At 43.0% G+C, this 14,606-nt stretch overlaps 1 pseudogene; it reads right to left on the bottom strand.

The window, feature by feature from the left end:
• The window catches only part of LOC111974462 (plakophilin-3-like), a 19,494-nt pseudogene extending 6,268 nt beyond the window's left edge, over positions 1 to 13,226 (bottom strand).
• Between the last annotated feature and the right edge of the window lie 1,380 nt (positions 13,227 to 14,606).

Raw genomic sequence — 14,606 nt, 5'->3', positions numbered from 1 at the left:
TAAAAATTGTATAAACTGCCTTAATTTTGCTCGACATCAGGAAGAGTAGCTGCTGCTTTGGCAGCAATTAATGGGCATCCATAATAAATACAAATACAAACTGCTTGCTGTGTGATATTTCTACGGGTTTAACCTACCTAACCACTTTGGATACAATGAAAAGCCAGTTGATCCCCATCAGCAGGAGGTTAAGTTGAGAGAGTTTTGTGCTTGCACAAATAGTAATGTATGTTTTGTTTTTACATAATTGTGTAAGGTAACAGCAAGCAAAAACAGATATTGATATAAAATTTAATTATCAATATTGTTGCCCAACACACATTTTTAGGCTAATTTTAAAAACATTACAATACATTCACAGATTTCACAACACACTGTGTGCCCTCAGCCCCCTACTCCACCACTACCACATATCTACAGTACTAAATCCATGTGTATGTATCGTGTGTGTGTGTGTGTGTGTGTGTGCGCCAATATTTGTGTTGCTTCAGTCCCCGCTGTTCCATAAGGTGTTTTTGATCTGTTTTTTAAATCAAATTTTACTGCTTGCGTCAGGTACTTGATGTGGAATAGAGTTCCATGTAGTCATGGCTCTATGTAGTACTGTGTGCCTCCCATAGTCTGTTCTGGAGACTGTGAAGAGACCTCTTGTGGCATGTCTTGTGGGGTATGCATGGGTGTCCGAGCTGTGTGCCAGTAGTTTAGGCAGACAGCTCGGGTAAATAAAAGTAGTGATGAAGTCAATCTCTCCTCCACTTTCAGCCAGGWGAAATTGACATGCATATTATTAATATTAGCTCTCTGTGTACATCCAAGGCCCAGCCGTGCTGCCCTTTACTGAGCCAATTGCAATTTTCCTAAGTCCTTTTTTGTGGCACCTACCATACGACTGAACAGAGGTCAAGGTGCGACAAAACTTGGGCCTGTAGGACCTGCCTTGTTAATAGTGTTGTTACTTCAAGCAGTTTTAGTCATCTCAACTTTCTCAATTTCCACAAGATTTGGTTGAGGTTTAGGGTTTAGTGAGTGTTTTGTTCCAAATACATTGCTTTTAGTTTTAGAAATATTTTGGGCTAACTTATTCCTTACTGCCCACTCTGAAACTAACTGCAGCTCTTTGTTGAGTATTTCAGTCGCTGTCATAGCTAACGTGTATAATGTTGAGTCATCAGCATACGTAGACACTCTGGCTTTACTCAAAGTCAGTGGCATGTCGTTAGTAAAAATTGAAAAAAGCAAGGGGCCTAAACAGCTACCTTGGGTTGCCTTGGGTAACAGCTATTCCTGATTCTAACTGTATTATATTTGAGTGGCTTCCATTAAAGAACACCCTCTGTGTTCTGTTAGACAAGTAACTCTTTATCCACATTATAGCAGGGGGTGTAAAGCCATAACACATACGTTTTTCCAGCAGCAGACTATGATCAATAATGTAAAAAGCTGCACTGAAGTCTAACAAGACAGCCCACACAATAATTTGATCATCAATTTCTCTCAGCCAATCATCAGTCATTTGTGTAAGTGCTATGCTTGTGTCCTTCCCTATAAGCATGCTGAAATTCTGTTGTCAATTTATTTACTGTGAAATTGCATTGTATCTGGTCAAAAAATGTAGAAGTTTACTAAGGGTTGGTAATAGAGATCGACCGATTATGATTTTTCAAAGCCGATACCGATACCGATTATTGGAGGACCAAAAAAAGCCGATATCGATTAATCGGCCGATTTCTTTTTTTTTCTTTTTCTAATAATGACAATTACAACAATACTGAATGAACACTTATTTTAACTTAATATAATACATCAATAAAATCTATTTAGCCTCAAATAAAATTAAACATGTTCAATTTGGTTTAAATAATGCAAAAACAAAGTGTTGGAGAAGAAAATAAAAGTGCAATATGTGCCATGTAAAAAAGCTAACGTTTAAGTTCCTTGCTCAGAACATGAGAACATATGAAAGCTGGTGGTTCCTTTTAACAGGAGTCTTCAATATTCCCAGGTAAGAAGTTTTAGGTTGTAGTTATTATAGGAATTATAGGACAATTTCTCTCTATACGATTTGTATTTMATATACCTTTGACAATTGGATGTTCTTATAGGCACTTTAGTATTGCCAGTAACAGTRTAGCTTCCGTCCCTCTCCTCGCCCGTACCTGGGCTCGAACCAGGAACACATCGACAACAGCCACCCTCGAAGCAGCGTTACCCATCGCTCCACAAAAGCCGCGGCCCTTGCAGAGCAAGGGGAACAACCACTCCAAGTCTCAGAGCGAGTGATGCGAGTGACGTTTGAAACGCTATTAGCGCACACCCCGCTAACTAGCTAGCCATTTCACATCGGTTAGTCCAGCCTAATCTCGGGAGTTGATAGGCTTGAAGTCATAAGCAGCTCAATGCTTGAAGCACAGCGACGAGCTGCTGGCAAAACGCACGAAAGTGCTGTTTGAATGAATGCTTATGAGCCTGCTGGTGCCTACCATTGCTCAGTCAGACTGCTCTATCAAATCATAGACTTAGTTATAACATAATAACACACAGAAATACGAGCCTTAGGTCATTAATATGGTCAAATCCKGAAATTATCATCTCGAAAACAAGACGTTTATTCTTTCAGTGAAATACGGAACCGTTCCGTATTTAATCTAACGGGTGGCATCCATAAGTCTAAATATTCCTGTCACATTGCACAACCTTCAATGTTATGTCATAATTACGTAAAATTCTGGCAAATTAGGCGGCCCAAACTTTTGCATATACCCTGACTCTGCGTGCAATGAACGCAAGAGAAGTGACACAATTTCATCTGGAAATTATTATATTATTATATTATTGCCTGCTAACCTGGATTTCTTTTAGCAAAATATGCAGGTCTAAAAATATATACTTCTGTGTATTGATTTTAAGAAAGGCATTGATGTTTATGGTTAGGTACAGTCGTGCAACGATTGTGCTTTTTTCGCAAATGCGCTTTTGTTAAATCATCCCCCGTTTGGCGAAGTTGGCTGTCTTTGTTAGGAAGAAATCGTCTTCACAGAGTTCGCAACGAGCCAGGTTAGCAGACAATATTAACTAAATATGCAGGTTTAAAAATATATACTTGTGTATTGATTTTAAGTAAAGCCATTGATGTTTATGATCAGGTACACATTGGAGCAACACAGTCCTTTTTCGCGATTACGCACCGCATCGATTATATGCAACGCAGGACACGCTAGATAAACTAGTAATATCATCAACCATGTGTAGTTAACTAGTGATTATGATTGATTGATTGTTTTTTATAAGATAAGTTTAATGCTAGCTAGCAACTTACCTTGGCTTCTTACTGCATTCGCGTAACAGGCAGTCTCCTTGTGGAGTGCAATGTAATCTGGTGGTTAGAGCGTTGGACTAGTTAACTGTAAGGTTGCAAGATTGAATCCCCGAGCTGACAAGGTAAAAATCTGTCATTCTGCCCCTGAACAAGGCAGTTAACCCACCGTTCCTAGGCCGTCATTGAAAATAAGAATGTGTTCTTAACTGACTTGCCTAGTTAAATAAAGGTGTAAAAAAATTATTTATATATTTTCTTTTTTAATCGGCCAAATCGGTGTCCAAAAATACCGATTGTTATGAAAACTTGAAATCGGCCCTAATTAATCGGCCATTACGATTAATCGGTCAACCTCTAGTTGGTAACAGGCTGGTCGGCTATTTGAGCCAGTAAAGAGGGCTTTACTATTCTTGGGTAGTGGAATGACTTTAGCTTCCCTCCAGGCCTGAGGGCACATACTCTCTAGTAGGCTTAAATTGAAGATGTGGCAAATAGGAGTGGCAATATCGTCTGCTATTATCCTCAGTAATTTTCCATCTAGATTGTCAGACCCCAGTGGCTTGTCATTGTTGATAGACAACAACCATTTTTTCACCTCTTCCACACTGACTTCATGGAATGCAAAAGTACAATTCTTGTCTTTCATAATTTGGTCCGATATACTTGGATATATAGTGTCAGCATTTGTTGCTGGCATGTCATCCCTAARTTTGCTATCTTGCCAATGAAAAAGTAATTAAAGTAGTTTGCAATATCAGTGGGCTATGTGATGAATGAGCCATCTGATTCAATAAATGAAGGAGCTGGGTTGGCTTCCCCCCGCCCAAATGTCATTTGTCTGGACTTCTCAAAGCCGTAGAAGTAAACAGAAAATAAATCATTCACACAGTAGCAATGTTATTCATAAAACTGATAGGATATTGATATTGGTTAGAAAAAAAGCAAATGGCATTGAAATAGATTTTCCATATCGGTATCCATCACTACTAAAAATATATTCTATTTGGGATTTAAACTTTWTTAACTTTATGTTGGACTAATTGAAAGAAAGTGTTTATTTGAATCTCTGATTGGGGACATGTCACTTTGACTGTTTTGCTTTTGTTGCTCTCATRCTGACACAGTATTTCCTTGAACTTTAAAATTGTAACTTAGTTTGAGATCCAAGCTGATTGTTAAAGTATATAGATGATCTTACCAGTGATGTTCTTGTGAAGCTCCTCATCTGGTTCGTTCAGGACACTGATGAGCTTGGCTACTCCCCCAGCCTCAATGAGGGCCGCCTTGTTGTCCATGTTCTCATAGATGAGGTTGCGTGTAGCGCCTGTAGCGTAGCGCTGGACCTCCTGGCTGTCACTGCTGAAGAGCTGCACCAGGGCTGGGACACCCTTCAGCAGACGCACCTGTCGACAGGGTGGGCCAGTCTATATGACTATCAGGCTGACTTACTAAGCCATAACAAGACAACAAATTATATATTACAATGGATTTTTGATAAGAGCATGGAGAACTCAGTTTAGTTTAAACAGTAAATTCCATTTTGGGCAATGAAGTACACACCCTGGACCACTGCCTCTTGGTCAGCCTGACAAACTGATCTGGACCTGGTGGTCCTCGTCCGGCTGGTCTGGTAGCCACCCAGCTGGATGTCGTCATGGTGGAGGTAGCCAGTGTTGACTGGAGGCTGGCTGATTCTGTATCTGTACCCACCTCCCAAGTACTGCTGGGATGCTGTGGGCATCTAGAGGACATACAGAGAGGACACTGTTACACTTAACTATCTACACTATAATAATCCCCAAAAAGCAAACATTGGCCGAACTGTCTAGTCTAAAAATTAGGTAATGGGTAAGATGTTTTTAGACTCTTTGGGGAGTAGAATCCTGTCCAGAGATTTTTGTTCCTGTGTCTCATCTAAACATAGTTAGGGTAGGACCCTGTGAAATACTGCATGTATGTGCTGTGAGGGTGCAGCTGTGAAGTGTGCCACTGTGGTAGGACTGTGGAGCTTCTTTTTTTAACACATATCTCTCCTGGTTTAGATAAGGAACAAAGGTGGCATGGCAATCAGCTAGAAAAGCAGGACTTTGGGGCTGTTAGATTAGGGTTTATCATGAAGGCAAAAATAAACACAACTAAACATTAGAAAATATGAAGTCCTACAGTACTCACCTTCATAGTCCTACTCCCTGTGTTATACACCATTGACTTAGAGCTGAATCCGGGGTTGTACGTGTTAAATCCCATTGTGCCACCATGGTCTACATTACATTTACATTTAAGTCATTTAGCAGACGCTCTTATCCAGAGCGACTTACAAATTTGTGCATTCACCTTATGATATCCAGTGGAACAACCACTTTACAATAGTGCATCTAACTCTTTTAGGGGAGGGGGGGGGGGGGTTAGGAGGATTACTTTATCCTATCCTAGGTATCCTTAAAGAGGTGGGTTTCAGGTGTCTCCGGAAGGTGGTGATTGACTCCGCTGACCTGGCGTCGTGAGGGAGTTTGTTCCACCATTGGGGTGCCAGAGCAGCGAACAGTTTTGACTGGGCTGAGCGGGAACTGTACTTCCTCAGAGGTAGGGAGGCGAGCAGGCCAGAGGTGGATGAACGCAGTGCCCTTGTTGGGTGTAGGGCCTGATCAGAGCCTGAAGGTACGGAGGTGCCGTTCCCTCACAGCTCCGTAGGCAAGCACCATGGTCTTGTAGCGGATGCGAGCTTCAACTGGAAGCCAGTGGAGAGAGCGGAGGAGCGGGGTGACGTGAGAGAACTTGGGAAGGTTGAACACCAGACGGGCTGCGGCGTTCTGGATGAGTTTTAGGGGTTTAATGGCACAGGCAGGGAGCCAGCCAACAGCGAGTTGCAGTAATCCAGACGGGAGATGACAAGTGCCTGGATTAGGACCTGCGCCGCTTCCTGTGTGAGGCAGGGTCGTACTCTGCGAATGTTGTAGAGCATGAACCTACAGGAACGGGTCACCGCCTTGATGTGAGTTGAGAACGACAGGGTGTTTTCCAGGATCACGCCAAGGTTCTTAGCGCTCTGGGAGGAGGACACAATGGAGTTGTCAACCGTGATGGCGAGATCATGGAACGGGCAGTCCTTCCCCGGGAGGAAGAGCAGCTCCGTCTTGCCGAGGTTCAGCTTGAGGTGGTGATCCGTCATCCACACTGATATGTCTGCCAGACATGCAGAGATGCGATTCGCCACCTGGTTATCAGAGGGGGGAAAGGAGAAGATTAATTGTGTGTCGTCTGCATAGCAATGATAGGAGAGGCCATGTGAGGATATGACAGAGCCAAGTGACTTGGTGTATAGCGAGAATAGGAGAGGGCCTAGAACAGAGCCCTGGGGACACCAGTGGTGAGAGCACGTGTGCGGAGACAGATTCTCGCCACGCCACCTGGTAGGAGCGACCTGTCAGGTAGGACGCAATCCAAGTGTGGCCGCGCCGGAGATGCCCAGCTCGGAGAGGGTGGAGAGGAGGATCTGATGGTTCACAGTATCAAGGCAGCCGATAGGTCTAGAAGGATGAGAGCAGAGGAGAGAGAGTTAGCTTTAGCAGTGCGGAGCGCCTCCGTGACACGAGAGAGCAGTCTCAGTTGAATGACTAGTCTTGAAACCTGACTGATTTGGATCAAGAAGGTCATTCTGAGAGAGATAGCAGGAGAGCTGGCCAAGGACGGCACGTTCAAGAGTTTTGGAGAGAAAAGAAGAAGGGATACTGGTCTGTAGTTGTTGACATCGGAGGATCGAGTGTAGTTTTTTCAGAAGGGGTGCAACTCTCGCTCTCTTGAAGACGGAAGGGACGTAGCCAGCGGTCAGGATGAGTTGATGAGCGAGGTGAGGTAAGGGAGAAGGTCTCCGGAATGGTCTGGAGAAGAGAGGAGGGGATAGGGTCAAGCGGGCAGGTTGTTGGGCGGCCGGCCGTCACAAGACGCGAGATTTCATCTGGAGAGAGAGGGGAGAAAGAGGTCAAAGCACAGGGTAGGGCAGTGTGAGCACGAACCAGCGGTGTCGTTTGACTTAGCAAACGAGGATCGGATGTGTCGGACCTTCTTTTCAAAATGGTTGACGAAGTCATCCGCAGAGAGGGAGGAGGGGGGAGGAGGGGGAGAGGATTCAGGAGGGAGGAGAAGGTGGCAAAGAGCTTCCTAGGTTAGAGGCAGATGCTTGGAATTTGAGTGGTAGAAAGTGGCTTTAGCAGCAGAGACAGAAGAGGAGAATGTAGAGAGGAGGGAGTGAAAGGATGCCAGGTCCGCAGGGAGGCGAGTTTTCCTCCATTTCCGTCGGCTGCCCGGAGCCCTGTTCTGTGAGCTCGCAGTGAGTCGTCGAGCCACGAGCAGGAGGGGAGGACCGAGCGGCCTGGAGGAGGGGACATAGAAGAGTCAAAGGATGCAGAAAGGGAGAGAGGAGGGTTGAGGAGGCAGAATCAGGAGATAGGTTGGAGAAGGTTTGAGCAGAGGAAGAGATGATAGGATGGAAGAGGAGAGAGTAGCGGGGAGAGAGAGCGAAGGTTGGGACGGCGCGATACCATCCGAGTAGGGGCAGTGTGGGAAGTGTTAGATGAGAGCGAGAGGAAAAGGATACAAGGTAGTGGTCGGAGACTTGGAGGGAAGTTGCAGTGAGATTAGTGGAAGAACAGCATCTAGTAAAGATGAGGTCAAGCGTATTGCCTGCCTTGTGAGTAGGGGGGAAGGTGAGAGGGTGAGGTCAAAAGAGGAGAGAGAGTGAAAGAAGGAGGCAGAGAGAATGAGTCAAAGTAGACGTGGGGAGGTTAAAGTCACCCAGAACTGTGAGAGGTGAGCCATCCTCAGGAAAGGAACTTATCAGGGCGTCAAGCTCATTGATGAACTCTCCAAGGGAACCTGGAGGGCGATAAATGATAAGGATTGAAGCTTGAAAGGGCTGGTAACTGTGACAGCATGGAATTCAAAGGAGGCGATAGACAGATGGGTCAGGGGAGAAAGAGAGAATGTCCACTTGGGAGAGATGAGGATCCCAGTGCCACCGCCCCGCTGACCAGAAGCTCTCGGGGTGTGCGAGAACACGTGGGCAGACGAGGCGAGAGCAGTAGGAGTAGCAGTGTTGTCAGTGGTAATCCATGTTTCCGTCAGTGCCAAGAAGTGGAGGGACTGGAGGGACGCATAGGCTGAGATGAACTCTGCCTTGTTGGCCGCAGATCGGCAGTTCCAGAGGCTGCCGAGACCTGGAACTCCACGTGGGTCGTGCGCGCTGGAACCACCAGGTTAGAATGGCGGCGGCCACGCGGTGTGAAGCGTTTGTATGGTCTGTGCAGAGAGGAGAGAAGAGGGATAGACAGACACATAGTTGACAGGCTACAGAAGAGGCTACGCTAATGCAAAGGAGATTAGAATGACAAGTGGACTACACGTCTCAAATGTTCAGGAGTTCTTATTGACTAAATCTTATTGACTAAAATATATAGTACTGCTGGCGGTGAAGTAGGCTGGCTAGCAGTGGCTGCGTTGTTGACTTTGTTTGAACGTGTAGCTGCTAGGTAACCTCGACAATTTCTCAAAAACTACACAATTATCTTGGATACAAGGACAGCAAAGACAACTATGTAGCTAGCTAACACTACGCTAATCAAGTCGTTCCGTTGTAATGTAAGTTGTAGTGTGAGTTTTACAGTGCTGCTATTCGGTAGAAGTTGGCTAACTAGCAGTGTTAGCTAGCAGTGTTGACTAGGTAGGAGACGGCAGCGCAGCGCGGTGGACGAAAATAGCTGGCTAGTTAACCGAATAATTACTCTAACCAACTCTAAGCTACACAATTATCTTAGATACAAAGATAGCAAAGACAACTATGTAGCAGCTAACACTACACTAATCAAGTCGTTCCGTGTAATGTAATCGTTTCTCCAGAGCTGCTATGCTGCTATTCGGTGGCTAGCTGGCTAGCTAGCAGTGTGACTACGTTACGTTACGGAAATAGCTGGCTAGTTAACCGAATAATTACTCTAACCACTCTAAGCTACACAAATTTCTTAGATACAAAGATAGCAAGAGAACTGTGTAGCCAGCTAACACTACACTAATCAAGTCGTTCCGTTGTAATGTAATCGTTTCTCCAGTGCTGCGCTATGCTGCTATGCTGCTATGCTGCTATTCGGTGGCTAGCTGGCTAGCTAGCAGTGTTGACTACGTTGTTACGTTCGGACGAAAATAGCTGGCTAGCGAACCTCAATAACCTCAATAACTACACAATTATCTTTGATACAAAGACGGCTATGTAGCTAGCTAAGATCAAACAAATCAAACCGTTGTACTGTAATGAAAATGAATGAAAATGGTAAAACTACCTGTGGAGCGAGGCGGAATTGCGACTGATGTGGATAGAGAAATACTTTGTCTTAGACAGAATGCAACCACAACTTTCTCCTGAGATTACAACTTCGTAATTCGTCTAATTACATATTAATGAAGCTATAACCTGTCTTGCAAAGCACCTGTTCTTGTTACCAAAAAGTGTGACAAATGATGACTCTGATTAGATTCTTGCCACTTTCTTTGCTATTTGGACTCATGGTTACTATGTTTGTGCATGAAAAACAACAACAATATCAGCCTCAGCTGTACACCAAGACAAGCAGCAAACATGTAGAAATGTAAACACACACCCAGGGGATTAGCCTAACACTGGAGTTGCACTGTACTGAGATATAGAAACATTGAGGGAAGAAACAAGATAATGATGGACTAAGCAAGCAGGGTAGTATACCTTTGGGAGACTCTTTGTTTTGTGAGAGAGTGCATAACAGGACATAAAAATCCAATTKTCTTACTGTGTATACAAGCACTGTATGTTTTGACTGTATCACCATGGCAACAGTGTGATAATATGATGTTGTTTGTCATTTGAGACAGTATTATCGCCCCCTGTTGAGTTTGAATAGGAGTTGCCATAACATAAGCTTTTGTCAAATAAACTATGCATTATATYCCCAATATCCCCTCCATTATGAGTTTTACTTATACACACGAATATGATCAATTTTTGGGCATGTACTTCACTGCTGAGTGAAATAGGCCTAGTATCACTGTATGTTTTCAATCAAAAAAACGTTCTTAATTAGTTTATAACAGCACTATAATTAACAGTATAGTTTTCCCAACTCAAGTTGTTTGCGTTCTCATTGCAAAACACAGGCAGCTGACTGATTTATGTGTTGGTTTCACGTAGWTCTTTCTGAGACGCCATCTGACCACAATATCCAACCCAACCCAACCAATCCTGTCCAAAATAGAACATGAGCTGAGCAGCTTGGTGCTACTGATAACCCATTCCGAAGAGCTGAATGTATGGAACATTTGTGTCCAACCATCGGAGGGTCCCACTTTTTTAAATCAGAGCTTTATGTTATCAATATCCACCATGACTAGCAGTTCAAAACTACCATTATACTTTATCATATTATACTGTACTGAGCATCATTTCCCTCCCTAATCCTGTAAAAAAATAATGTCATAATGTAACGGCAGCCTTCCTCCTCTTCACGAGAAGAGAAGGTGTAGCAGGGATCGGACCAACACGCAGCGTAGCCAGTGCTCAACATGTTTAATAAACGAAACTGTGAACACTTACAACAATACAAAAATAACAAACGTGGCAAACCKAAACAGTCCTCTCTGGTGAAAATGAACACAAAGACAGGAAACAACCACCCACAAACCCCAACACAAAACAAGCCACCTAAATATGATTCCCAATCAGAGACAACACAAAACACCTGCCTCTGATTGAGAACCATATTAGGCCAAACATAGAAACAGACAAACTAGACACACAACATAGAATGCCCACCCAGCTCACGTCCTGACCAACACTAAAACAAGTAAAACACACAAGAAATATGGTTTAGAACGTGACACATAAAGTGTCAACTAACCGAAATTGACATGCTCAAAACATTGCCCACTAAACTAGCTACCTGAGGATATCATTCTAGTGTTAAAAAAATAAACATTCTCAAACTGTGTAACCATTTTGAGGAATCCAGCTAAATATTCCTTCTAATAGTATTGGGCATGAAATAATCTTTAAAAGTGTTAAATCAGTCAGCACAAGGATCAAAAGCTCAGAGACTAAATACTACCCCTTTCTTCAATAATTAGCTGAGTTTATCTTCTGTCACTTAGCGCGTTACTTGTTCATACTGTATAGGCATCAAACTTCAGCTAAAATCTAAAGCCTCGGGTGCCATAGCCTTGTAAGATGTGAATGACAAACCCATGAAAAGGAATGTGTCACTCACATAATATGGTTCATTGCCACATGCAGTGATATTTCCTGGCTGTGACTAAATGTTATGCTTTTTCAGAATATCACATCTTCTGTGTAAAAGCATCTGTGTTTAAATAACTTTTTATATACAGAATTACTGTTTGGCATCTGGCAAGACAGATTGAATGCTTTACTGGTTTGGCATAGCATCTGTTGACACCATCACTGCAGAGCGTGAGGACCATTGGTCAGATCACTCAGATGTGTTACCTTGCCCCTGCATGTTATGAAATACCCACTGTAGTGGCTTCCTTTCCTCTTTACCATAGCCACTGCCCAAGCCTGAAGCGGGGTTGTTTCGGACGCATACAGTCCACACTMAACGTTTCCAAACGGCCAAACATTCAATGAGATCCAGGGATATGGTGCAACAAAAAATGTTTATTCTTCTTATCTAACAAAAAGGTATTCTCCAATCAACTTAAAGCAGAGATTACTTGAAATGCAAATACATAATATAATATGACCTGTCTGTCTGTATTTCTGTATGTCTGTATGGTCAAAAAACTATACCGCTCCCGCATCTAGCAAGGACTCCTCCCCCCGAAGGCCCAACTTCCTTCCTTTATACTAACACTATTAACACAGTACAATGAATGGGCAAGAGGGGGGGCCAAAAACTGAGTTACACTAATAACAAATKAATATATCTCAATCAGGTAAATAAATCATAAAGGTACGTACCTAATATTTCATCATATACATTAATATTTAATATATTTACACAAATGTACATGGAGCTCAGTATGTTCAGTCTTTTATACAAATATGTCCAAATCGGCTCTAACACCCACAGGGCCGCATTTTTATGGCATGTAGGAGAGAGTAATATAGCCTAGATGGAGGTGGTCTTAGGGGAAACCGCTGTACCTTAATCTGACTACTCACACCACACTATAAGCCCCTAACCCCATCCATCTGGTACCAGCAAGACCAGTCTGCCAAGACAAGGACTAGTTTCACTGATTAGAATACAATAATAATCTATCAATATTGACAAGTCTTTAGGCTACCAATGATAAAATGACCCTTTACATGTTTTGTACRTCAAAGGAAAACAGATCATAGTATATTTGGACTGGACTTGTGTTGAAAGAGTAGGGTTGAGCCATCTTCCATAAGGGTGTAATTTAAAGAATTCCAACTTTTTTCATGAGTATTTGGTCTGGTCTACACACCGCTGGTAATTCGTGTGTGCTTTTAAATTGAAAAACAAATGCCTCACATTTTCTAAAATGGTACACAAGCTAAAACGTAAAATAAGTTGCCCACCTGGGGAAATGCTGTTCAAGCCGTTCAGCTGTGTGAGGGTAGAATACCTCTTTTCGGCGAGGCGCAAATAGACTTGTTGTTGAACCCTCTTAGCCCTTTCCACCTCGTCCATTATGGAACCCCTCGGTCCCAACTGCACATCGGACGGGACTGCATAAGTGGTGACCGCGGTGTTGCGCTGTAGGGCGGACAGTAAGCAGCTCTCTGAAGCAACAGTCGCACTCATTGCGATAACCACAAATTGAAACAATCCTTTAAAATTGACGGAGGACAATCAAATAGAGTCCCTAGTTCGTTATCATGTGTAAATGACGCCCAGCTCCTATGTATAAAGTGGCAGACTCATGCACTCAATAATTCCCAAAGGCACGCAGATCACCCTGCTACACCTTTCTATCACCCTGCTACACCTTTCTAGGAACTGTTCCAGTGAAAATCGAAATGGTAAAAGTTCACATTCTGTTAACTCATATGTTGTTGACTTATTCTATCCTCGTATATACTCGTATTTGTGGCCAAAGCATAAAACACTTCAAAAACCCCACCTCAAACTTGTAGGCTATCTCAATGCTTGCCAATCAGCGGTCTACTGGCATGATTCTTTTTAATGACCGGTATTTGCCCACAATATTCTGTTGTTGGGGTACGCTCTCACGATTTCAACACAGAAAATCTGCTTTTTGACTAACTAAACWATTTCAGTCATATTGTAATTGATTATAGGTAATATGCAAAATAAATCTGGAAACAAACACTGTATAGACTCAAAACGTGTTTAATAAAACTATACTTTTGAGGTCGTGTATGGTCAGTCGTTGCATCCATAGCTCTGTCTATGAATTTGAGAGTGGTTATATTTCTCCAAGCCCATCCCTCGACTTTTTACCACAACACAAGCCTGGTGACCGTTTTGTTATTGTTTCAATGAAGGATTCTAGCTTTAGGCCAAGGCAGGCAGCATACTGTATTATCTTGTTTTTCCCTCACTACTGAATTGATGTGAATTGAAGTTATTAATTAGCTATGAAAAGACAGGACATCATTTGAGACCATGTCATCTCCTTCTGAACCAACATTGCATACCTTACCATCTTTGACCCATGCCCAGTTGTAGGTACCTAATGTAGGYGCTGTACATGGTACAGCGTGGTGCAAGATACAATTAGATTCTCACAAGGCTTACATGTATCATTATCCCATCAGATAATCCAAACACCCCAGCATAGTCAGATTAAGGGACTCACCATCATAATAGGTTTAAGTATCCTTTGCCAGAGTGTTTAAAATATTTTCTGTCTTCTTTCAGTATTCCTTCTACCTTCAGTTAGATCTAGTTCGTCTGTTCTCTTTTCCTGAAATCTCAGGTCTTTTAGGGAGGTGGTGGTTTTAGACTAAGAAGTGCTGAGCTCTGAGGGCTCACCCCTGATTTAACCCTTCCCTAATACTCCACGCCCTGGCCCGACTTAGATGGAAGTATGGGATAGTGATGAAGACGGAGAGAAAGATGTGTCAAAGAGGAGAGGCTAGGTTAGAAGTGAAGATGTGAGAACATTTTTAAACCAAATGTGTCTAAATGAATCACAAACTGTCAGGGCCCAAAATTGTTTTAGTGATATCAATGGGTTTGATGTCAGTGTACTGGTTTTGTTTGGTGAAGATTTTGTATGAGTGTGTGGTTGGACCAGAGGGTTAAAAGTGTTGACCTTA

The sequence above is a fragment of the Salvelinus sp. IW2-2015 genome, linkage group LG15 (genome assembly GCF_002910315.2).
Source record: "Salvelinus sp. IW2-2015 linkage group LG15, ASM291031v2, whole genome shotgun sequence".
In the NCBI taxonomy this organism is placed as follows: Eukaryota; Metazoa; Chordata; class Actinopteri; order Salmoniformes; family Salmonidae; genus Salvelinus; species Salvelinus sp. IW2-2015.
Note: the sequence above shows the minus strand (reverse complement) of the source record. Positions and strands in the feature narration are given on the sequence as shown.